Here is a 26,872-nt window from a genome sequence, read left to right on the forward strand (position 1 = left end):
AGTGATGTGCTACAACAGGGGAACGTGCTGCTACAGCAACATAGATGCTGATCATGTGTAGACCCATGTGATGACTATGACGTTATAGCCTGCCATACAGTGATGTCTCACATTGCTACTTTGCCACAGGGTGACATGTAGACATGCCGTTAATGTCCCTAGTTTCAGCTCATCATCCTAGCTCTTTCTGTCTCCCCCTTGTCAAATAGCCACTTCTTCCCACTGAAATTTTTCCCTTCTCCTCCCAGCATAGGCCACCTAGGATATCCACGTAGGAGATTTTCTTTCCTATCCTGGGCTACCTGACAGACAAGCCCATCTATAGCCCTCCCAGGCATTCCTCTACCCTCTCTGGTTTTAGCTCAAATACATTATCATGTAAGCCCCTCTGCTGATCCTCTGGCACTTAGATCTCTGACTTTATCTTTCTGGCCTAGGAAAAGCCAGCTGACAAACACTATTGCTGCTCTCTTTCCTATAAACTTTTCCAGCCTTCCAGCTTTCATCTAACTGCTTTATCTAAGTAGCATCTTCAGGTATCTGGCTGCTTCTTCCAACTTAATTTCTACAGACATCTCACATCCTTCCAGCTTCTCTGTATTTTTTGCACTTCCATGCCATCGGTTCCAGTTGACATGCCCTTGGTCTGTCACAGGGGAGCTAAGCCAACATTTTAATGAAGCAAGTGATTCGCGACAGTGTCCCCTGCATTATCTATTGCACACCAGCCAAACCCAAATCTAAATACAGAATTATAATTTCTCATGGGACATCGTAAGGCATTTTCATCACAGTATAGATGTGCTGTATGAAGACTAATGCGCATTAGCTAAAGAGCACAGTTTTTGTACCTTTCACTAAGCCCCTGTGAGGATGAGATGGTATTATCTCCTTGTTTCACTGGGGCAACTGAGGAGAAAGACTGAAGCCAATTTTGTCAGAAGTGGGCACATCTACATGTGCAATTTAATGCTCATTAGCCTATTTTAATATGCATTAAAGCATCACTAAAAACTGTGCTATTTATTTAATGCACATTAAGACAGGCTAATGCACATTTTCCTGGTACCTCAGAATGGAGGGCACTTTTATACATGCTCTGGGGTAGAAGGGGCAGTGCTTTAATTAGAGTGGTTCTGAGAGCTGCTGTCTCTCATGTATCAGCATCCCTGTGCTTAAAAATGGTGCCAGGGGTGCTTGAACTAAAGCTTATTTGACATGCTCTAGTTCAAGCACCCCTGCTGCCATTTTTAAGTGTGGGGGTGCTGACACATTGACGCAGGAGGCTGCTGGAGCACAGTAATTGCCACACTCCAGTAGACTCAATTAAATGAGTCTGCTTGGTCACACTAGAATTCCAGCATGTTGGAGTAGCCTCTGCACTGGTGCATAGGCACCTGGAGATACTAGATTTAATGTGCATTAACTAAAGTGCATTAATGCACATGTAGACATGTCCAGTGAGAACTAATTTGCAATCCCCCTTGTAGGAAGGCTAGGACCCATTTTTTTCCAGACTAAGTATCTGTTTGGGCAGAATATATTTACAGGGTAGAGCTCCCAATGCTGTTAAGTATTTCTGCAAAGCAGACTCCCTGTTTTTCAAAATGGGTAAAGAGGGTGAGAGAAAGCATCACCAATCTCTCAGTTAAAAGACCTTTACTTTGTCTGTTCTTAGTAACCGACAAACTGAATATCTGGTTTTTGCAAAACCTCATCAGACAGATTTTGCTTTTGTCAAACCGAATCTAAACTCAGAAGTGTTCTGAGTCCAAGCTTTAAAATTTGGAGCAGGAGGAGGTAATTATGGTATATCTGGTGTTCTTTCTTCAGCACTACATTATCTATAACTAATCTTTATTTCACATCAAATTTTCTGGTTCCTGATAATCTTGTCCTCCAGGTCAAAGATAAAAGTGTATGTTTATCACTGAGAAGACTTTCAATACATTTCAGTTGTAACATAAATGATTTGAGGAGTGCGGATTTTCCTAGATATTTTTCCTAATTCTCAGAGATATGCAGATATTCACTTCAGTTTGCTGTAAATTTACATGGCAGTAAAGATAAATGGAGCTACGATGCAAGAAGCTAAGTTCCAGAGAGACAGGGCCTTTTGATCTCACTATATGGAGAGCTTGAGGAAGAATAGGGGTATGCAGTAAACACTAAGGCACAGGGGTGTGGTGTTTCTTTTATTCTTTGTAGGTAAGAAAAGATGATGAAGAAGAACAAGAAGCAGCAGTAATGCAGGCACAGCTGGATCCTAAATAATTATGTTTCTCAAATAAATGCAAATAATCAGCATGTGTCTACATACAAACTATTGCTTTGACTGATTCCTTATGATTTCAAAAACAGAATACAGTGAACAACCCAAGAAGGCTCAAGAACTATTAAATATACTATGCTATTCTTGTACACTGCAGGTTATATTTTCAGAAGCACTTGACAATGGACTACCTCTGTTCCCATTGCAATCAACTGGAGTTTTACCACTGACTTCAATGGGGGCAGAGTTAGATAAATGCTAAGTGCTTTTGAAAACTTACCCACAGGTATGATTTTGAATCCTTTGACATCTTTCCATCATTATTTAATTCAAGCCTAAATGTTTGGAACAGCAGAAAAGAAATGAAAATTACCAACATCAGTGGCCTTATTTGTATATGCTCTTAAGCTGCATTTTCTTCGGTGTAAAAGTTGGTCTATGAACCTCATTTTGGGTCATTTAAACCAAAACTGGGAATCCTTCAAACAAAGCAGTATTTGTACCATTTTACAATATCTTCTTCCTCAAGAAAAGCAATTGCATTATGAATCTTTAGTAGTTTGTTCTATAAGGCAGTTTTGCCAAAAGAAGATTCTTTTTCCAAAGTTTGAAGTGAATGGAGATATGATACCTCCAAATTTGGCAGGTATTTTACTTTTGGGAAAGAATCATAACCTTTTACATATATTACAAATATCTTAGTCTAGAAAACCCAAATTTATTCCATGGAGTAGGCCTCAGGAAGAATCAGTGAGCTGGTGGATATGTCTAAGTGAATTGAACCTTTTACCTGCTATTCAAAACTCTGTTAAAATTACAGATCAAATTCTTTGCTACATTATACAAGAATAAACCTAGGGTCCAGATTTGAAGAAGCCGCTGGGGATGATGGAGGCCAGATTTTACACTGGGTTTGAACTGCGGATAGAATTTGGATCTGTAATGTAAATGATAAGATCGGCAGAGTTAAAACCAGGACTAGAACACACAGGGAATGTCTGCATGAGATGCATAACTGTGCAGTAGCATAGTTTACTCTGCAGTAAGCATGTGCGTCTACATGTGCACATGCTTACTACACAGTACACCTCCTAATTGTGAGTAAATTTGCTACCTGAAAATGCAAGTAGCAAATTTACTTTCAATTAGTAAGGGCGCAGTAGCACCCATGTAGATGCCTGACTGGGAGCAAATCTGCTCCTGGTCAGCTGTCCACCAGGGGGCAGGAGATTGCTCCTGCCCCCAGGAGCTGCCTGCTACCAGAGTGGGCTTTGTCATCAGAGCCCGGGCAGGGACTATGTCCCCCTGCCTCAGCCTGGCTGGGGGCTCCCCCTACTCTGAGATGGCGACGGAGGAGTGGGGACTGGGAGATCTTTTGCCATGCCTGGCAAAACGGTTGCCCCTTCTCCACCGATCAGCAACTTTGTGTGCCTTTGTGTAGCTCAAAATAACTGCAAACCAGGGGCATTTGTACACATGCTTGCGCCGCAGTGTTGGGCACTTGTGAAAGCACCTGGTGCAGTTGTATAAGCAGCGAGATACATGTCAACACTGAGAAAATGGTGGCAGCACACTTTTGAACTAAAATACATCAGAGATGTTTTAGTTCAAAAGTGTACCACCACCATTTTCTGTGTACTGATGCACATTTTCCCATTTATACAACTGCATGCGATGCAGTGCAGTGTGTATCAGCTTGTGTGTGGAGCAGACTCGATTAATCAAGAGCTGATGTGATTAATCGAGTCTGCTCTGACCTACCAGATCTCCAGCACACTGTGGGATGAAAAGTTACGTGTATAAATGCCCCAGATTATTTGGCCTGTGAAAGGGGATTCCTTCAGCCTAGGGGAATCATCAGGTGGCCTAGGAACTGCTTAAAGCCACCCACTCACACTCTTTTCTTAAGTCTGATGCACTTGAGCTGAACTAAACTATCCACATATTATATTCAAGGGTATCTCATGGCTAAGAGCTTCTACACAAACTTTGCCCTATTTGCTTGGCTGAAAAATGAGTAAAGACATTGTAATGAACTCAGCATTTGGGCTTGACCCAAACCCTATTGAGTTCAGTAATTGCCATTGCATTCTGCTCAGTGTGGACTCTTTCTTAGGCTCCCAAGGCATAACATATTGGATTTTGGTTTTGCTTGGGATAATGCTTAGAGGTAGAGCAACTGTGAAAATTCAGATTATTTTCCTTGTTACCTTCCCTGGCCACACACATAACCCCATTTTTTGAGGGGGAATTGCAGATTCATCTTCCCTTATGCTCTGTTATGATAATTAAACTTCAAATATTCTCAAAACTAAGCCGAAACACTTTAAAATCAGAGGACTGACAATCTGCCTCTCTGTATTTTTCTCTTTCACTTCATATGAATACTTCCCAGCCATTTGATATTCACTACTTTCTTTGTGATTGATAAATGTGCATTTGTGCATAGGTGATTTTTCCACCTCTCTAGTCACACCAGCTAGTATACCTCCCATTGAGGTAATGGAAAGCATCCACTGCTTATCTCTGAGCAGCACATTAAACAAAGCAACATAATGAGCTGCATTTTGTTGAGGGCTCTCCAGGTCCCCCAAATCCTTCTCAAATGTGATTGTTTATAAAACGTTTGATAAAAAATAAATGATGCTTTCATTTTCAACAAAATCTCACAGTGTTACCGGTTTTAATAACAGTTTTGACAGATGAGATTGTCATCATCTATTTTTTCTTTGTAAAGTCTTTTTCAATAAACTGAAAATGCTTTAAACTAACAGATGTGACTATAAAGTATGGCTGAAAACAAGACATTAGGAGGTGAGGCTTACTGAATGCCATAATAAATAAATTGATGGCCATAGCAGAAGCATTCATGCTGTGGGCCCTGTCAGATTCCAATGAATCTGCTAAATTTTGCTAAATAACTTTAACAGATTCTGGAAAAAAACATCTAGTTTATGACAATGACACTAGGAGGAGGAAGAGGAGAGGAAGAAGGAAAAGGAAAGGAAGAAGGAGGAAGAGGAAAAGGAAAAGGAATATTCCTAGTTAAAGTTTCCCTGAGCATCAGGAAGCCTATTGCATCCTACCAGTGGCCCTGACCTTGCAAATATTTAATGAGAGTTCAAGTAACTTCAGAGAAACTATTCTCATGAGTAACATTAGTCAGGTACTTGAGTGGTCATGAGATGGACCTTCATTCATTAACCACTAACAACGGCCTATTAACCTGAAATGGGGGCTACAATTTTTGCAGTTAGGCCTAAAAGTTCAAAACTGGACACCTAGTAAGTGGTCTGATATCTGTAAGTGTTAAGCATCTCCTAGCCCCTTTTATTCTCAGCACATTTTAAACTCAGGCTACTTATTTAAGCACTAAAACATGGGCTTTAGAGCCTAATTTTAGACAACCCTTTTACAAAAAAAATCCAGTATACATTTCTCCGTGTTTACAGCATACCTCCTCTTATCCTCCAGCTCTAATCTGTTTAGTTTCTCTTACTGTTACAAATGAGTCTAACAGCCATCCCAGAATCAATTTGGAGCAATGTTGATGTTTGAATAACTGATGAGCCACGATTTTTTTATCAGTGAAAAGTTCAGGAATTAGAATTTCCAATGATATTCTGTTTGCTGTAAACAACTTATATTTACTGATTTGGCAAGGAGTTTTGCTTTGTTTAATGGGCTTTAAGCAATGCAATTTTAAAAGCTTGATTGCTTGTAAAAGCTAATACTGTTTGTTATTTAAATTTCCCACATTATTATTTTTTCTGCTTTGCATATTTTTTCCAGGCTTCCTTCTCTAGAAAAATGAGTCACTAACATATCTCGGAATCATAGAGAAGGGACCTCCAGAGATCATTCAGTCCAGCCCCCTGCCTGTGGTAGGATCATCCCTATTCAAACCATCCTATGCAATCCATAATCTAAACTCTGCATAAAACTACCATCAACCCTTATACAATATAGGCCTAATACCTTAACCTGCTACAGGTAAAGCAAGGGAACCACAGCAGCCCCAGTATCCTACTTCTATAAAAGTTTGTCAATAAATAAAAGTTTCTCAAGTGATTCCAGGTAGAGGGCTATGCTCCCTGCTACAGCAGAAGGTAAAAAATCCCACAGTTCATAACAAACTGACCATGGGGTAAAATTCCTTCCTACCTCCAAATATGGCAATTGGTTGGACCCTGAGCAGAGGGGTAAGATCCTCCAGCCAGGAACTTCCAGCTTTGGTTCCAGCAGAAGCATTGGTACACCCCAATCAAAATCCTCAGTCTTAGCTGTATCCAATATCCAATGCCTGTGAGGGAGGCTTAAAAACACCGTGGGCCCTGCAGCAGAAAGGTGCGGCAGGGGCAACCAGAAAAGCCCAGAAGCATTGGAAATACCCATGGTAGAACAGAGTCATCGCTATGCCTATATCATCCCCAACCAGTGGCTGTCCCACCTCTTTTTGAACACCTCCAGTGACGGAGAGTCCACAGCTTCTCTTGAAAGTCTATTCCATTGCCTCACTGTTCTAACAGTGAAGAAGTTTTTCCTGATATCCAGTCTAAAATTACTTTCCTGCATCTTCAGACCATTCATCTGAATCCCTGTCTCTGCAGCAAGAGAGAAAAGGTGCTTTGCTTTCCCTCTTCTTTATGGCAACCCTTCAAGTATTTAAAGATTGCTATCATGTCTTCTCTTTAGCACCCTTTTCTGCAAGCTGAACATGCCTGGCTCCTTCAGCCTCTCCTCATATGATTTACTTTCCAAGCCCTTTATGATCGTTGTTGCCTGCCTCTGGACCCTCTCTAACTTCTCCACATCCTTTTAAAAATGTGGATCCCAAAACTGCACAGATTTCTCCAGACGAGGCCTAACCAGTGCCAAGTAGAGAAAATTGCATTCACCTTTTGTGCAGCTGCATCACACTGTAGACTCAAGTCTGTGGTTTTCCAAGATTCCCAGACCCTTTTCTCAAGTGCTGACTTCCAGCTAGGTGTCACCCATTTTGTATTTGTGTTTTTAATTATTCCTCCCAAGATGTAGCATCTTGCATTTGTCCACATTGAACTTCACCTATTAGCTCTAGCCCAGCTTCCATTTAGATGGATCTGTTGAGATCCATCTAAATTGCTCTTCCATCATCAAACGTGTTCACAATCCTTCCCAGTTTTGTGTCATCCACAAACCTGCTCAAGAAGCTTTCTACGCCAGCATTCAAATCAGTAATAAACACATTAAGCAGCACTGGGCTCAGGACAGAACTCTGTGGGACTCCTCTTGAAACCTCCTGCCATTCTGACATGGATCTGTTAATAATTACCCCTTGCTTGTGGCTATTGAGCCATTTATCTAGCTGAATGATAGTTTGTCTAGTCCACATTTCTCCAATTTGTTTATGAGAAGGTCACGTGTGACCTTGTCAAAAGCCTTGCTGAAGTCTAGCTACACTATATCCACAGGTTTCCCTTCATCCACCCAGGTAGTTACTTTGTCAAAGAAGGAGATCAAATTTGTTTGACATTTGTTTTTCATGAATCCATTCTGACTGCTTGTGATCAGCCTCCTCCAGATGCTCGCAAATGGCCTTCCTTTGGATATGCTCCAGTAACTTCCCACGTATTTCTGTAATTACCTAGATCCTTCTTTTTGCCTTTGCAGGTCTTTGGTACCTAAACCATCCCCCTTGACTTCATTGCCAAGGGCTCCAAGATCTCCTCTGTCAGTTCCTTCAATACCCTAGGATGAAGTTCATCTGGTCCTCCTGACTTGCATTCATTCAGATTCATCAAGAGCTCTCTACCCCTCTCGTTTATTATGTCATCCCTCATCTTGTTCCCTTCCTTATCCTGATAATCCTTATTAGGTGTCTGGCTGCAGCTTACTTTTTTGTGAAGACTGAGGCAAAGTAGCTGTTGAGTAGCTCTGCCCTCTTTGCATCTTCTGCTGGAGTTCCCCATGACTTGTTAACAGTGGACCCCAGCTTCCCTGGTCTTTCTTTTCTGGCCAGTATACTTATAGAACCTCTTCTAATTGTCCTCAGTTTCCTTTGCTAGGTGCAGCTTGTTCTTTATCTTCGCCTTCATGACTTCATCACTGAAGGTTCTTGCTATTCCTGGTATACTTCCTTGGTGACCTGCCAATCCTTCCATTGCCTGTATGTTTTCCTTTTTCATTTACGGTATTTTAGAAGCTCCTTGTTCAGTCACACTGGTCTCTTGCTGTACTTCTTGTGCTTCTATTGTGATGAAGCTTATCAGGGTCTTGGTATAATCAGCCTTTGGAGCATGAACCCAATTCATGCAGAATGCACTGCTAGAAGATAGACCCTCATCTCACTACTGCTCACATAGGAAACATTGCTAAAGTAAAAGGAATATAAGTGGGTCACCCGAACAATGCACCAATTCCTAGCTGGAATCAGAACTCATTGCTGAGGTGATATTTTTTATTAGACCAACTAGATATCTGCAAAAAAAAAAGGTCTTTACTGCAAGCTTTTGAGCATAGGCACCCTTCACCAGGGATAGAAGATTGCAAAGTTCTTCTAGGTAGAAATGAAACCAAGTCCTACCTGTAGTTTTATTTCTGTAGGGGTACAATTAACCACAATGAACTGAAGCAAAGTAGAAGTGTGAACTTTAAGGTATACTTGCATGACAGCCACCATCCTGACCAACCAAGAACTGAAATACAAACTTTTGAAGTTGAACGGATGAACCCCCACAGGTAACTCACATTGATCTCATGGAGCAGATCCTCAAGGCATTCATTTCTAAGCACTTGGAGGAAAAGAAGGTGATCAGGAAGAGTCAGCATGGATTCACCAAGGGCAATTCATGCCTGACCAACCTGGTTGCCTTCTATGAGATGACTGGCTCTGTGGATGAGAGGAGAACAGTGGATGTGGTGTACCTTGACTTTAGCAAGGTTTTTGATATGGTCTCTCATAACATTCTCATAAGGAAGTATGCATTAGATGAATGGACTGTAAGGTGGATTGAAAACTGGCTGGATCATCAGACTCAGAGAGTAGTAATCAGTGTCTCAATGTCTAGTTGGCAGCTAGTATCAAGTGGAGTGCCCCAGGGGTCAGTTCTGGAACTGGTTTTGTTCAGTATCTTCATAAACAACCTGGAAAATGGAATGGAGTGCACCCTTAGCAAGTTCAAGATAACACCAAGCTAGGTGGAGTAGAAGATATACTGGAAGATAGGCCTAGGATTCAGAGTGACTTAGACTAATTGGAGGACTGGGCCAAAAGGAATTTCATGAAGTTCAACAAAAACAACTGCCGAGTCCTACACTTAGGATGGAAAATCCCATGCACTAGTACAGGCTGGGGGCTGACGGGCTGGGCAGCAGCTCTGCAAAAAAGGACATGAAAGGTCCATTCAGCTAGTGGACAATAAGATGAATATAAGCCAAAAGTGTACCCTTGTTGCCAAGAAAGCTAACAGCATACTGGGCGGCACTGGTAGGAGTGTTGCCAGCAAGGTAAGGGAAATGATTATTCTCCTCTATTCAGCACTGGTGAGGCTACATCTGGAGTATTGTGTTCAGTTTTGCTTCACCTCCCTCCCACTACAGAAAACATGTGGACAAATTGGAGAGAGTCCAGTGGAGGGTGACAAGAATGGTGAAGGGACTGGGGGACATTACTTCTAAGGAGAGGCTGAAGGAACTTGGATTATTTAGCCTAGAAAAGGGAAGACTGAGAGGGGATTTAATAGCAGCCTTCAACTACCTGAAGTGGGGGTTCAAAAGAGGGTGGAGCTGGATGGTTCTCAATGGTGGCAGATGACAGAACAAGGAGAAACTGTTTCATGTTGCAGCAAGGGAAGTTTAGGTTAGATATTAGGAAAAACTGTCTCACTAGGAAGGGAGCAAGGCACTGGAACTGGTTACTGAGAGAGGTACTTGTGGACTATCCATCCTTAGAAGTTTTTAAGACCTGGTTAGACAAAGCCTTGCCTGGAATGATCTATTTGGGGTGGTCCTTCTTTGAGCAGGGGGTTGGACTAGATGACCTCCTGAGGTCCCTTCCAACCCTAATTTTCTATGATTCTATGATCTCCATCAACGAACGGCAACAGAACCACATTCTTTGTGGAGTGCTCACAAAGCAGGGTGGGGGGAGCATATAACACACAGAACCATGGATGACAGACCTCCTCCAAACAAAGGAAGTTTGGCCTAAGCTTTGGAAGTCCACAGCAGTTAAATTATGGGTAAAGTTTATGTGACAGCTTCTCTCTTGGCTAATTTACTGCAGCAAAAACCATAAGATTTCCAGCTATCCTGGTGTACTGTAAGAGTTCAAGTCCTGATGAAAGTTAAAGAAATCTGTGCTTAGGTACTTTTGGAACCCCCAAACTGCAGTAATCCTTAATAAAATGCCAAATTAGGTAACTGGTTATGAATGAAATAAAGTACTCCTCAGCAACCTGGGTTGGGCAAGTGGGGCATGCATCCCAGGTGGCACCTAAAGGGAGGGGTACCTCATGCTTCTTTCACTTTTCAGCAGTAGAAAGCAGCCAGTGCAGTCAGTGTGGGTCATACAGCACAAGTATTCTGGGAATCATAGAATCATAGAATAGTAGGACCAAGAGGGACCTGTAAGATCAAGTCCAGTACCCTGCCATGGGCAAGAGGTAGTTGGGCTCAAATGAGCTCAACGAGGTGCTTGTCCAGCCTCCACTTGAACACCTCCAGGGATGGCAACTGCACCTCCTCTCCTGGGAATGTGTTCCAGATTCTAGATTCCCTTATGGAAAATAAGTTTTTCCATATGTCCATCCTAAATTTTCCCTCAAGTAGCTTGTATCCATTGGACCTTGTCCTCCCAAGAGGTGCCTTTCTGAAGAGTTGCTCCCCTAGATCTTGGTGTTCACCCCTGACATACTTGTAGGTGGCTATCAAGTCACCTCTCAGTCTTCTCTTACTCAGACTGAACAAACCCAGTTCCTGGAGTCTATTCTCCATCCCCTGATTATACGGGTAGTCCTTCTATGTACCCTTTCAAGCTTATCCACATCCTTCCTGAAGTGTGGTGCCCAGAACTGGACACAGTACTGCAGCTGTGGCCTCACCAATGCTGAATAGAGAGGGAGGAGCACCTCTCTGGATCTCTTGGCAACATATCGGCTGAGGCACACCTGACTTCTATGTGCCCTGCTGGTGACTTCATTGCACTGGTGGCTCGTATTCATCCTCTGGTCGACTGTCACCTCCCTAGGCCCCTTTCAGATGCAGTGTCAGTCAGTGGATTGTCACTCATTGTATAGTTATGATGAGGGTTCTTCCTACCCAGGTGAAGGACACAGCACTTGTCCCTATTGAACCTCATCTGATTGCGTTGAGCCCATAGAACCAGCCTGTCAAGGTCTGGATCCTTACCCTGTTCCCTGGTGTGTCTGCATTTCCCCACAGCTTGATGTTATCTGCAAAATTAATCATTGTGCTTTCCACAGTTCATAGTTTTGCAGAGCACCAGTGGCATTCACAGCTACTGAGGCTGTGGGGGCTAGGAACGATTTTTGTAGCTAAAATCAGAACTTTTTTGCCTCCTGGAAATGGGCTGCAGCACCAAAAAAAAAGGGTGAAAGTTCCCCCCGGCTGCTTCAAACTCTACTGCTGCTCTAGAGAACTACAGTTCCCAGAATCCCTTTCACTGCTTCTTCTTCTCAAGTCTCTACACCACATTTCACCATTTTGTTACACATGCTTGTGCTCATTTATTGTACTTTGTGAGGCCTTTCATGGTACATGTGCCCCTAAACAGTGGGCATTGCAGCAGGTGTTGCATAGACAAAGAGCAATGCCACAGTCACAGATGGTTGAACCAATGGTAAAGCTCCACTTCTTCATTAGTTCCTTGAAACATCCAACTCTGGTATGTAGACTGTTGAGACATAACCACCTTTGCCATGGTTCATCAGCCCCTGGTGGTAAGAACTCAGCTGCTGGAAGGTCGATTTTTCTTCTGTCATATATTTTCTTCAGACTCTCACTCCACATCTGTAGTCATGTCTTCTTGTGTGTGGCATTGAGAGGTTGGGTGTTGGTGAGGAAGCTCCCATGTAACTTCAGACATTTGTGTGTTGTGGGATTGACATACAGCGGGTGTCTCACATCTTCAGTTTGTCTCAATCATTCTATCCTGCGGCCACTGCTCTTCTGATGTCAGGTGGAGTGATGCCAGCCAGCAGGTACACATTGTTTAGGCTGGTAGGCTTCAGACATCCTGTGGCGTGTTGGCAACTATCAATCAGAAGATCCTGCTTTCACTGCTGCTTGCTGCTGTGCCCAAAAGCCAGAAGACATTGTGGGTGGGGGAGGAGTGGGAGAGAGGATGCCCTGGGAACATTTTTCCCACGCTATGCCTCTGGTACCCACATACCTGAAAGTTATATTTCAAGAATAATCATGGCTACAGGCAAAAGCCAGAATAAAATAATGCTTTTTCTATTATTTTCTGGAAGTTAACCACAAACTCAGGTCCTGTCTGAGGCACGAGGGAATTCTAAGGCTTAAACTCAGGTTCTGTCTAAGGCATTTATAGGCTATATTCAAGCCTATAAATGTCCTACCTTTCCTTCCAAGCATTGTATCTAGGGACTGTAAATCATAGAATCATAGAAAATTGAGGTGGGAAAGGATCTCAGGAGGTCATCTAGGCTAACCCCCGACCCAAAGCAGCAGCATTCCCAACTAGATCACCATCTCAAAGCTTTGTCTAGCTGGCTCTTAAAAACCGCTAAGGATGGAAATTCCACACCCTCTCTGAGGAGCCTATTCTGGTGCTTTACTACCCTCCCAGTGAGAATGTTTTTTCCTAATAACTAACCTAAACTTCCCTTGCTGGAACTTGAGACCATTGCTGCTTGTCCTGTTATCTACCACCACTGAGAAGAGTCTAGCTCCATTCTCTTTGATACCATCCTTCAGGTAATTGAAGGCTGTTATTAAATCACCCCTCACTCTTCTCTTCTCCAGACTAAATAAGCCCAGTTCCCTCAGCCTCTCCTCATAAATCCCTTTCTCTAGCTGTGTAACCATCTCCTCTGGACTCTCTCCAGTTTGTCTACATACTTTCTGTAGTGGGGGGCTCAAAAGTGGATACAGCCCTCCAGATGTGGCTTAACCAGTGCTGAATAGAGGGGAATAATCTCTTCCCTTGATCTGCTGGCAATGCTCCTACTAATGCAGCCCAGTATGCCATTAACCTGCTTCACAACAAGGGCACACTGTTGGCACATAGTCAGCTTATTGTCCACTGTAACCCCCAGGTGAGTTGCTGAGCTAATGAACTACTGCTTAGCCAGTTGGCCTTCAGTGTATACCAGTGCATGGAACTATTCTGTCTCAAGTGCAGGACCTTACATTGTAAATTTCAGCTGCTTTCCAATGTTATCATTGTGTATTGAGAAAGGGGAGAATTCTCTGGTCACAAGGGGTGTGTGGACATGTAATAACTCTCTGGTAGTTAGCTGGCTTAACATTTTTAAGTTGACTTAACTGTCACTTATGTGGAGCAGAATCAACTTAAATGAGGCTCAAGATGATAAACCTCCAAGGTGTATTATCTTGGGTTGCATTAGTTAAGTTGACTTAGCTCACAAGATGGCTGCCACCGTAACAAGGAGCTGTCTGTGTGTATGCCCCGATGTGGCTTAACTTAAGTGGACTTAGTGAAGGTAGTTTAGTTAAGTCACTTTCTTTTCATTCAACTTAGTATGTGTGTATATGTGTACACACCCCAGGATGCAAAGCATATAGGGCTGTTGAGATCAAGAACAATACCTTGAATATTAGTGCAGTGTAATGAAACACTGTTTTATTACAATGTTTTACCAATTTTTAAGTCACCTAAGCAACTACACCCTAATTTATTTGCTGAATAGGTGTTTACAATCAACTCTTAACCATTTAAAGATTTTGATATCTCCTTGTTTTCTTAGGTTGGTCACTACAGGTGCCTGTACATGAGTGCAGAGGCTGCTCTGATGTGCTGTAACTTCAGCATGTTGAAGCAGACTCGATTAATCAAGTCGGCTAGAGTGTGGTTATTATCACACTCCATCAGACTCCTGCACCTCATGTATCACTGTCTCCAGGCTTCAAAATGGCAGTGGAGGTGCTTGAACTAAAGCTTATCAAATGAACTTTAGTTCAAGTGTCCCTGCCCCTGCCACCATTTGAAGCATGGGGATGCTGATGCATAAGATGCTGCGGCACTTTAATTAGAGCAGCTCTTGGAGCCACTCTAATTAAAGCACCCCCCTCTCATCCCCAGAGCATGTGTAAAAGTGCCCTACATTCTTTTTTACATTCCAGAGTAGATCTAGCCACCAAACAACCCTTAGTGGGGCGTATTTCCTACCATACTAAAATAGTTTCTAGCTTAGCCACTGACGGTATGGGCTTAGTATGTGTAGATATGCAGTTTATATGATAGACACCCAAGGGTGATGTCACATGTTCAGTTGCAACAGTTGCAAATCATTAAAATATAGTCAACTGTGTTAAGAGATAACCCTCACCTGAAAGAGAACAATTTTGCAATACCACAAGGGCACATACTACATGCTAAACTGTTTGTGTGCATCTGCTCATGTTTTAACCGCATTTAGTAAGTGTTAAATCGAATGTGACACTACCCCCTAATAGCTGGCTACTACTGTAATACAAGGAATAATAAAAAACAAATAAAAAAAGCACAGTGGAGTCTTAGTTCATGACTGTGGTTCTATACACATGCATTGAGGATGCTCTGATGCACTGTAATTACAGCGCATTGGAGAAGACTCAATTAATTGAGTCTGCTGGAACATGGTAGTTACTGCACTCCAGCAGACTCCAGCATCATGTGTATCAGCATCCCCATGCTGAAAAATGGTGGTGGCGGTAGTTTAATTAAAGCCTCTTCAACGAGCTTTAGTTAAAGTGCCCCGCCATCATTTTTCAGCGCAGGGATGCTGATACATATGACACTGCAGGCACTTCAATTACAGCAACTCTTGGAGCAACTCTAATTAAAGTGCCCTCCCCTCACCTCCCAGACCATGTGTATAAAAGTCTGGTTTAGTACTAGTGCAATACAAATGAAGCAATAAAGCAATAATAATATCAATAAAGTTATTAGTATGCTAATAGCTCAGTATAGGAAAGAAAAAGTCAATGAAATAAAAGCATGCCATCATAAATGTACAAAAACCAAGTTATTTGGGACTATTGATTCAATAAGTGAAAACTTAAATAAGACTTTGGAAAATAAATTTTTTGAGAGATACGACTCCACTGAGATCTTGTCAGACACAGGCAAACTCAACAAGGACAAATTCTCAATCTGGAGCATCTTGGATCTTTATGTAAATTCTTAAAAGGTATGTTATATTTATTTTTATTTGATGTTTTATTAGAGTCCCAGAGATTCAGTTGAAACAACTTTCCATTGTTACAGTTTTTATATCTTGAGATATCTCTATCTCAGATTCTCTTTTCAAACTCAGAATGCTGTTCATTAAATTCTTTCTTCTATGGAGCCATAAATGCAGTAATCTAGATCCTGATAAAGGCTTTAAAGCTATCCCACAGGATACTTGTGGTTGGAGCTGATGGAACATTACTGTCAAGGAAGCATATTATTTGAATCTCAATATAATTAATAAACCCTTTCTTTCCCCCACAGGAATGAACTAAATCTCCAACTCTTGTTTGTGTTGAGGCAAAAGATTTAGTTACCTCTAACAGAAAAGGAGAAAAAAGATGAAAAAGGTGTTTAAATATTTAACAGTTTAAACCCAACATAAATTGAAGATCTGAATAAAAAAAATCAACCCAAGTATATTTGTATGAAACTGGTGAACAGAAGGAATATATATGCTCAGAGGAATAGATTTTATGCCAAACATCAATCAATCCCAGCTTCGAAGCCTATTTATAATACTGTGGGGGTTCTGGACGGTTGCACTTCACACTGTGAGGACCAATCCATAACATTATCTATTGAACAATTGAAGTCTTTACAAATAATTAAAACTCTGTTTGAAAATGGATGCGTTTTTCAGAGCTTTTTGTGTCTATGCACTGGATCAAAGATATTTGTGTGTGTAAATAATGACTAGTTTAATGCTGAGAGCCGGTGGGCCTACTTTTTTTGCAGCAGAACTTGGTCAGAGCTGTGTAAAGTAGTTCCCTGTAGCTGTCCAGCCATCAGCGCAGACAAGTACTTACATTCAACATGGGCTTGAATCTACTCTCATTTAAAGGAATAAAAAAGTAATACCACTGAAGTTAATGGAGTTACACCCATGCAAATCTGGTAGGAGAAGATAAAGCATATGTGCAAATTGTTTCTTTCTCCTATAAAATACAGGCTGGGAATGACATAAACTGCAATAATTGGTTTGATGTCTGAAAATTAATTTAAGAATTATTGTCTGGATATATATCTAAACCTTAAAAAACTGTCTTGTTTTGCTGGAATTAATCATGACACATAACTAACTAATGATGGAAGGTAATCAATGTGTGTCTTTGCTAGAGTTGTGTAGAACTCATCACAGGTTGACAAGATTGGTAGATGTAAAAGAGATGTCTGGGTCCCATTAATGACTGAGTTACTTGAGGAAAGATGGACCAAATGAAATGAGCTAACTGAAAACCAATCATTGTTGTCACTTTCAGAGTATGCTGTTTGTACTATAACAATTGTACTATACCTGTAACTATTCTTATTGTTTGTACTATAAAAAATTATAGTCTAAATGACCTCAGCCCTCTTGGTACTCTCTTGATTTGTACAGTTGACATCCTTGTTTCTGTTATTTGTCTAAGAAAAGAACTGGTTTGGTCAATAATTTGGTTTACTTTGGATAGGTAATGACCTGGGCTCATCAAAAAATGCATCATACTCCTAAATGGGCAAAGCTTGTCTCAATACACCTTCTTCTATATATGGAGAGGGCCCTAGATATAAGAAAGCTAGTGAGGTTCACCTAAGCAGAGAGAAAAGGCTTGGGGAGCTAGTGCAGTGACTGCACACAATGTGTACTTCAGCACACAGCTTGACATGGGTATTCTGAATGCACATGAATGTGATCTTTTGAGACCAGAGTGCCAGACAAAGCTTTTGCATCCCTCACTACCAATTCACCAGTCCCTTCCCACGCACCCAGATCCATCACTCCAGTAATACTGTTAAGGACAAGCTCAGGTTAAGTATGTAAGCTGTTCCATTAAAGTTAATAAATTGCTTGAAGTTAGGCAGGTGCTTAAGTATCTTATCCTAGATCAGGACCTAAAAGAGAAGCAAGCTACTGCTCAGTTTAAGCTTATATGGATTAAAGCTTTAACAAATACATGATAATAGGAATCACATTTCAAAGGCAACTTCCTGTTACTTATTAACATTTTTAAAAAGGTTAAATAACTTAATATTGTATTACCATTATTGTTAGCAGCGCATATTCTATTGTTCCAGATGGAATTAACTACAATTAAATAGTGCAATAGAACAAAAATAAAATCCACAAAATACATGCCAGATGGCCCAACCAAAATTGTGCAATCTGATATAATAATAATAATAATAATAGTAGTAATTGTAGTAATCGTAGTAGTACTAGTAGTAGTAGTGGCAGAAGCAGCAAACCACAGCTTTCAGTTTTTACTTGCCTGTCAAAAAATCCAAGAAAAAAATAACTTTGTAAAAGACCAAGAATTAAACATTTAACTTTCCATTATGGGGAAGTCCAAACAATTTCTTTTTTTTTTTATATACATCAAGGGGTTGTTAGCTTGAACACCTCCATACGGTGGTGGGTAGCACAATGAATAGTAGTAGAGAGATACAAAAGCCACAAGCCATTCAGGGATTTATAAATCACCACAAACAAGCAGCTAGTGCAGAGCACATAATGCAAGTGCACTTGCGTATGTGGTACATAATTTAACAAGTGACCTTTCAGAAGCTGTACTTACTTCAGCTCCTAGGTTACCTGTAGACATGCAGGGGTGCTTCTCTAGTGCGCTGTAATTATAGTGCATTGGAGCAGACTTGATTAATTGAGTGTGCTGGAGCATGTTGTGGGGGCGGAGGAGGAGCAGGGAAATGACTGTACAGGTGGGGGGAAAGGCAGTGAGTGGGTGCACGAAGCGCAGCGACAGCCAGGCAGGAGCACAGGGCAGCAGGAGCACGGAGCTGGGGCTGCCAGGGGCTCTATGCAGCTGGGCTGGAACCCTCCTCTCCCTGCTTGAGCAGCACCGCCTGTCTCCATAGAGTCCCTGGCACCATGTGGTTCCCAAGTGCAGTGCCAAGACCGCAGGAGGAGCTGGAACATGGTGCCAGAGAAGCTGGGGATGGTGGGGAAGCGGCAGGAGAAGGGCAGCAGTGGCAGATGGGGGACAAGTGGCAGCAAGTGGGAGCATGGGGCCCACATTAGTGCCCCGGGGCCGGGAGTGGCCGTAGCACAGAGGCTGGGCTTGCAGGAGCGCTGGCGGGGCTCTGCCTGCCACAGGGGGTGGGGAGTGGGCAGGCTGTGTGCAAGCCACAACCCTCCCCAGCCATCCCCCCACACATTCACAGCCGCCCACAAAATCCATACCCACCCATACCCCCACACCTATCCACCCACCAAAAAATCCCACACACCCCTCCCCCACACCCTACATACCCCCAAACCTATACCCACCCCCCAAATCCTCCAAATCCTCCACACCTTCCTACAATATACAAGAGTAAGATTTCATTTTAAGCTATTATACTATCACCTCTATGTACACTACACAAACACATGTAAATCAGGACAAAAACATTTTTTTAAATGAAATTAATGAATTTTGTAGTACATTTGATTTTTAGAATATAATTTGGTATTTTTCTGGTTCAGAGATGGCAAAACCCTTTGCTGAAAGGAGTAATTCTGGGGGGTGAGGGGGGGGAACTTCTGACGTCAAAGGTCAGGTGTTAGGGAGCGGGACTTCTGGTCCCAAGATGGCAACCACGGGATGGGACACCTGTCAAGGGGCAGAGTTGCCCATGTGGCCCTCGATGGCTTGCCAAAACTTGGTAAGCTGCCCTCCACCCAAAATAATTGCCCACCCCTGTTATACGGTTTGCCTCCTTGCAGAAGGGCTGGCAGGGACAAGCCTAAGCCACAAGCACCCTGGTTAAAAATTATTGATGTAGCCTCAGGGGTTGATCATGCATATAATAAAGGCAAGCTCAAAGCTCTAGAAGACTGAAAAAAGTTCCTTGGTCATAGGTGCTAAATAAGCCAGCCAGCAGCAGCCAAATATTTGGCAGGACTACCAGGATACAAATCCTTATTACAGAACAATAAGAGGTTCAAACATAAACTTCACTAACTCCTTCAGTTGTCTCCCCAGATTGACCAACATTAACCTTCAATCTTACATAAATCAACTGAGTTGAGTATCAGACAACAAGGCCTCATGGCCTCATTCATGCTCCAGTCACATTCAAACTTTTGGCCATTGAATCAGTAAATTCATGTGAGATTAGAACAAAAGGCCTGATTCTACTTACACTGGTGTAGTGCCACTGATTTCAGTGGAGTTGCCCCTAATTTTCATTGAAGAATCAAGTCCATGGATTGTGGTTTGGATTGTGGATTGTACTCACTCAAGTCTAAAATGAGGCTTTCCCCACCTCATTCATTACGGAGAAGGGGAACCCTAGATTTGATCATCCTAGATTTGAGTACAGGCCAGAAAAGCAGCACCTGTGGCTCTTTTCTTTTCTTTTCCATCTGGCATATCTTTCCCCCTTTTTTCTTTATTAATTTTTAGTAACAGAGGGGTAAGGGATAACATGAAAGCTCTGCAGCTAGCCAGCAGCTTCAATGGCTTCCATATTTGCATCCCCTGCAAACTTGGCACTTGGGCTGTTACCCCAGTTGCCCTCCTCCCCCTTCTGGCACCAATGAGTAGACCTTTTGTTTTTCCCTTGCTTTTTTCCACTAGCATCAACTATTAACACCAGCAGTTAAGGACCTGGACACAACACACTTAGGCCAGTATAATTTACATCAGTTTTATATAACAGTTTTACATCAGTTTTATCTAACAATGTAAACTACACTGGAAGTTGCGTAGACTTCATAGATTTCATAGACATTAGGTCTGGAAGGGACCTCAGAAGATCATCGAGTCCAGCCCCCGACCCAAAGGGCAGGAAGTCAGCTGGGTTCATAGGACCCCAGCAAGATAAGCATCCAATCTAGTCTTGAAGGTGTTCAATGTAGGTGCTTGAACCACCTCCGATGGCAGGCTGTTCCAGACCTTGGGGGCTCAGACAGTAAAGAAATTCTTCCTGAAACGGTCTTGTAGTAGTTTATAACCATTCAACCTCGTCATCCCTTGGGGTGCTCTAGTGAACAAACATTCCCCCAGGTACTGGTGGTCACCCCTGATAAACTTATAGGTGGTCATCAGGTCACCCCTGAGCCTGTGCTTTTCCAGGCTAAAGAGTCCCATGGCTCTCAGCCTGTCATCGTAAGGTCTGTTTTCCTGACCTCTGATCATGTGCGTGGCTCTTCTCTGGACTCTTTCAAGCTTCTCCACATCCTTTTTGAATTGTGGAGCCCAAAACTGGACGCAGTACTCCAGCTGCGGCCTCACCAAGGCCAAGTACAAGGGGAGAATGACGTCCCGGGATTTTCTTGAGAAGCATCTATGGATGCAAGCTAGCATTTTGGTTGCTTTACTAGCCGCAGCATCGCATTGCAGGCTCTTGTTCATCTTGTGGTCAATGATGACCCCCAAGTCTCTTTCTTCTGTAGTGCTAGCCAGTGTAGCACTGCCGAGCCTATAAGGATGCTGCGGGTTTTTAGAGCCTGGGGCTGTGCTGCAGATTTTTAGAGCCTGGGGCTGTGTTGATCTTGCCCCCTGACCTTGACTGGGCTACTTCCTCTCCCAACTACTGCCACCAGACAGGGGAGCACCACCCTTCCACAAACCCATTAGCCACCCATGACCCTCCAGCCTCCCAGACCCACCAGGTCTTCCTCCCTCAACTGAATTACCTCCAGCTGCCAGCACTTGCATGTACCACTTCCATCTCGGGTTTAGGCAGCTTAGTTTAAACCACCTAAACCTGAGCTGGGTGCCACAAATGTTTATTTGACCCTTCGAGTTTTGACACGATGAGCACATCTACATGTCAGCGATGTAAGAGTTACATTGGCAGAGGGTTGTATGCTGTGGTTGCATCTGCATGAGATGTTAACCATCCACTTGTTACTGCGCAGTCATTTAGTAGTAAATGACTACACGGTAACCCAAGTTACTGCACAGTAGCACTGACAAATGTCTTTTTCATGATGCTACTGTGCAGTAGCCTAATACTACTGCACAGCAGCATTGCATCAAGGTTGCCACACAACACTACTGTGCAGTAGGTCTGTGCGAAGTGGCTATTATTCACTTTGGATTCAGATTCGGCCAATTCAGGGCACAGTGATTCAATTCAGTAATTCAAATCACTGTCCCAAATCAATTTGGCTGAATCTGATTTAGAGATTCGGCTGCTGCGGAATCAACTGAATCTCAGAATCACACAGGCCCCATCCCTCGCCTGCTCTCCCAGCCCTGCCCGGCCCAATTCCCAGCTCTCTGAAAAAAAAAGCCCTCACTCACCGGCTGCTGCCAGGTGGGGGGAAGGGGTGATTCCCGCTGCTCCCCACTGCCCCACACCACACTGGGGGCTCTGTCATGAGCACCCTGACCCCTGCAGGCTCTCTCAGCCACTTCATAGCTGCCCTGCCTGCCACAGCTGCTGGCCCTCTGGGAAAAAAAAATATAAACAAACCCTGGACTCACTGGCTGCTGCCAGGTGAGGAGGTGATCCCTGCTGCACCCCACTGCCTCACGCTGCATGGGGGGCTCTTCCATAAGCCCCCAGAAGCCCCAAGGCTGCTGCAGCATCTGGTGAGCCTGGGGTTTTTTGGGTTTTTTTTTTAAGGGCCAGGAGCTGGGGTGGGCTGGGCAGCCATGGTGGGTGCTAGGAGAGCAGGAGGGGATTGGGGGGCTAGTGGAAGAGCCCCCCCATGCAGCACAGGTCAGTGGGGGGCAGCAGGGATCACTCCCTGTCTGGCAGCAGCTGGTGAGTAGGGATTTTTTTTTTAAACAACCGGGAGCCAGGTGGGGCAGCCATGGGGTGGGGGCTGGGACAGCAGGCAGGGGACAGGGGTGCTCAGGGGGCCTGGGGAAGCAGGCAGGGGATGGGGCCTGACAGGGGTCCCCCCCATGGTCCCCTTCCCCCTCCTCCAGCCCCACCTCCCTGGCCCGCTACTGACCAGCATGGAGTCCTGGTCCAGCTTCCTGCTGCAGCCAGCAGGGACTGCCCAAATTGCTGAAGCTCTCCAAATCTTTTCTGAATTGATTCAGAGAGCTTCAAATCGATTTGAACCTTTTAATTGGTCCTCTGATTCAATTCAGAATTGGAGATTTGGCCATCAAATTGGGCCAAATCTCCTCCAAACTGAATCAGCACCTGAAGCTTCACACAGCCCTACTGCACAGTAGTATTGGGCTACTGTGCTGTCAGTGTCTCATGTAAATGTGGTCTGTGTGCCTGCCACTTACTAATTCTGGTTTAAAGCTGATTATATTGGTGTAAATGTGTAATTTATCCAAGCCTCATGTTAACTATTCATTGCAGAGGAGCAGAGGGAGCCAATATGAATGCATTTGCACACTCAAAATGTGCCTTTTAAAACTTTCTCTACAATTAAAAAATATCATCATCATTCAGTCACACAGACAAGAGCATGTAATAACACCACTACCACGTGTGTGTGTGTGTGTGTGTGTAGACACACACACACACACACACACACACACACACACACACACACACACACACACACACACACACACACACACACACACACACACACACACACACACACACACACACACACACACACACACACACACACACACACACACAATATATATATGTGAATGCAGAATTAATTTTGTATGGCTTTGATAGGAATTCATACACACACACACATGAATTCCTATCAAAGTCATATATAACCCTGAGGGATATCCAGGTATCCAGATAACCTTAAAAGCATGCCAGTGGTTATATGAAAGCACTAAGGTAGTAACATGCTTAGATTCAAGGTATCATTTGCCCTTTATTTCTATCATGTTCTGTGTCAAGCTAAATCCTTCACACTGGTATCACTTGCCTTTTAATTTTATTCCACATGGAGGCATAATCCATGTTTCTTCATTCATCCTTCATAGGGGAAACAAGTGATTTTAAAACTTTTTAAATACATTGAAGTGGTTCTTTACAAGATGATTTGCAAAGCAAAATTAAACAACAAGATTTTTTTTCAAGGAATTTCCAAATAAGTGCTAGACAAAAATATTAAAATAAAAATAAGGGGAAAGGAAGGGAAAGAGAAATTATACTTCCATCAGTCAGTACTACAGATATAAACTGCCTTTTACTTTTGGAAGTTTAACATCCGGGTCTGGATCTCAACTGGTCAGGCTCAAGTGGCTGGAACCAAAAACTCAGGTCTCAAAACTCCAAAACTTCAATAAAGTTTGAATCTAGTTTGAATCTAAATGTCACAACTTGGGCCTGTTATGGTTTTGTACACATAGAGAAAAAGATATTAAAATATTTTTATGCAAAGATAACAACAAAGAAATAATAAGCAGGTATTTTATGAAAGCACACAGACTGGATTATTGAAGCAGGGAGCTGTGTTAGTTTGAAGTCAAGCAGAAGGTAAGGCAGGGTGGCACCTTAGGTTGTTTTTACATGTGCTCTGGGGGTGCTTTAATCAGAGTGGTTCTGAGAGCTGCTCTAATTAAAGCACCTGGAACGTCTTGTGTATCAGCATCCCCATGCTTCAAAATGGAGGTGGGGGCACTTGATCTGAAACTTGTTGAACAAACTTTAGTTAAAATGCCCCCACTGCCACTTTGAAGCACAGGGACAGATGCACAAGATGTGGAGGCTGGCTGGAGTGCGGTAATTACCACACTCTAGCAGACTCGATTAATCAAGTCTGCTCTGATGCACTGTAATTACAGTGCATCAGAGCAGTCTCCACACTCATGTACAGGCACCTTTAGAGACTAACTGGTATAGAAAGGCAAGGGCTATTGTAGGCAGCAACCTACTTTTCCATCCTGACAACTCTGACCAGCCATGAATTCCCAAATTTCAGTGTGTGGGGACGGGAGTGAGGAAGTACTTGGTGCAAGACTGTAAATTCTTGAAAACATTTTCCTCTGAGCTTCCCCAGGCATACTTAGCCAGATTTTTGCAGAATGACCTGGTTTCAGGTGCAGATTGTCCATTTCACTGGGGAGCTGTTTCTTGTGTTGTCTATCACTGACTTTGTACCACTTCTGTTACAGCTTAATTTTTGTGGTTTCACTAATGTGCTAGGAAAAGCAAAAACTGGCTTATTCCTTGGAAGAAATGTTGATGCTCTGTCTTAATTTCTGTAATGACATTTGATATTATGGTGATGAGTACCTTAGAAATACATATGATAATCATTATAATCAAGCACATGTGTCTGGAGAATGTATAGGTACATTTTATAAATTAGAAAATAAACATATGTTAAAGAAAGATTTCTAATATTAATTTCCAATTTTAAAGGCTCAGATCCAAACCCCTCCCCCCCCGATTTAAAAGCATAAAGTGGGGGAGATTAGGTGATATTTAGACACCTACATCCAAAATTGTGATCCTTAAAACCTGTTTTCAGCTGCTGCCTTAGTGGCCTTACCTCATTTAATGCATTGGTTTTTAACATTTGATAGTTCCCATGCCCCTAAAATGCTACTTCTGTGTCTGCCCAAAAGCACCTCATTCTTGATAGGATGGAACAACTTGAGATCTACTTCATGCCTAAGACTTACTGGGATCCACAAACCAGGCATTCCCCTGGCCATCTTCCCTGAGGGCACCAATCTTGTAGGCCATTCCTGGAACATGATTACCAGTCTAGCTCTGCACAAAATGCAACAATGGCAACCACAGCAGAGGGAGGAGGTAGTGGTGCCCCCCCTCCTTGGCCCAGTCATTTAGTGGTTACCCTGAATGGATCCAAGGAACGTACGATGGGAAAGAACCTCATGAAATCATCTGGTCCAGCCCTCTGCTCAAAGCAGGATCATCCCTGACTAAGCCATCCTAGTCAAGTGCTTGTCTAAACTGCCCTTTAAATACTTCAGGGCTAGGGATTTCACAGCTTCCCCAGGTAGACTGTTCCAATGCCTGACCACTCTTATTGCCAAAATCTCTTCCTAATCAATATCCTAAAATCCCTCTGCTGCAGTTTGAGGCCATTGCTCTTAGTCCTGTCCCCTGCAGATACAGAGAAAAGACTGTCTTCTTTGTAATTGCCCTTTCAGTATTTGAAAACTGTTATTAAATTCCCCTTAGTTTTCTCTTCTCCAAATGAAATGACCCTAGTTCTTTTAGCCTTTCCTTCTAAGTCTTGCCTCCCAGTCATTTTTATTGTTCTGTGCTGGACTGTACCAAACTGTCCACAACCTTCTTGAAGTCCGGGGCCCAAAGCTGGACACAGTACTCCACGGGAGGTCCCACCACTGTTAGGCAGAGTAGAATAATCATTTCCCCTGATTTTCATTAACACTCCTATTACTGAAACCTGGTATGCGGTTGATTTTTTTTCTTTTTTTTTTTCTTCCCAATAAGAGCACACAGTTGTCTCGTGCTCAGTTTATGGCCCACTCTAATGCCCATATCCTTCTTTTCAGTACCACAGCCTAACCAATCATTCCCCAGTCTGTGTTTGTGCATGCAATTATTTCATCCTCAGTGCAGGATTTTGCACTTGCCCTTGTTGAATGTCGGCAGAGCTGGTATCATTTCTCCAGTTCATTCAGATTGTTTTGGATTCTAGCCATACACTCCAAAGTATCTGTAACTCCACTCAACTTGGTGTCACTTGAAAGTTTGCTAAACATGTATTTAATCCCATTATCCAAAATCATTAACAGAGATGTTAAACAATCCCAGACCTAGGACAGACCCCTGGGGCATCCCACTTGACACCTCCTCCTAACTAGATACTGAACTGTTGTTTCATTGAGCAAGATGATTCAAGAAGATATGTATCCAGCTTACAGTACTTTCATCTAGTCTGAATTTCCTCAGCTTATTACTGAGAATGTTATGGGAGACATGAGAGTCATGAGGAGAAAAGATTGGCCTTTGCTTGGTTTTTGAAGGAAAAGGTCTAGGTGTCTATCTTCAGGAGAATTTTGTGCTTTGAACACACTGCTTTTGTGAATACCATTTTGCATGGGGAGTTTAGGCCTCTAAGTTATACTCCAAATTTTATTCTGGGGGCCAGATGTCTAAAAGTTAGGTATTGTAGCACTGGCCATTGTGCTGCACAAGTCTTTCCAGATCTGGGCCTAAAACTCTCTCTATAAGCAGAGCCTCAGTTCAGCTTTTTGTATTTGGCACATTTTTTTACCCTTGCAATTAAATACAAATGCAAACCTGAGGGTGCAATTCCTTTCCCCCACAACTGTACCCACTTAAGACTTGTTCCAAATTCT

The sequence above is a fragment of the Gavialis gangeticus genome, unplaced genomic scaffold, assembly GCF_001723915.1.
Source record: "Gavialis gangeticus isolate Ggan-Ray unplaced genomic scaffold, GavGan_comp1, whole genome shotgun sequence".
Classification (NCBI taxonomy): domain Eukaryota; kingdom Metazoa; phylum Chordata; order Crocodylia; family Gavialidae; genus Gavialis; species Gavialis gangeticus.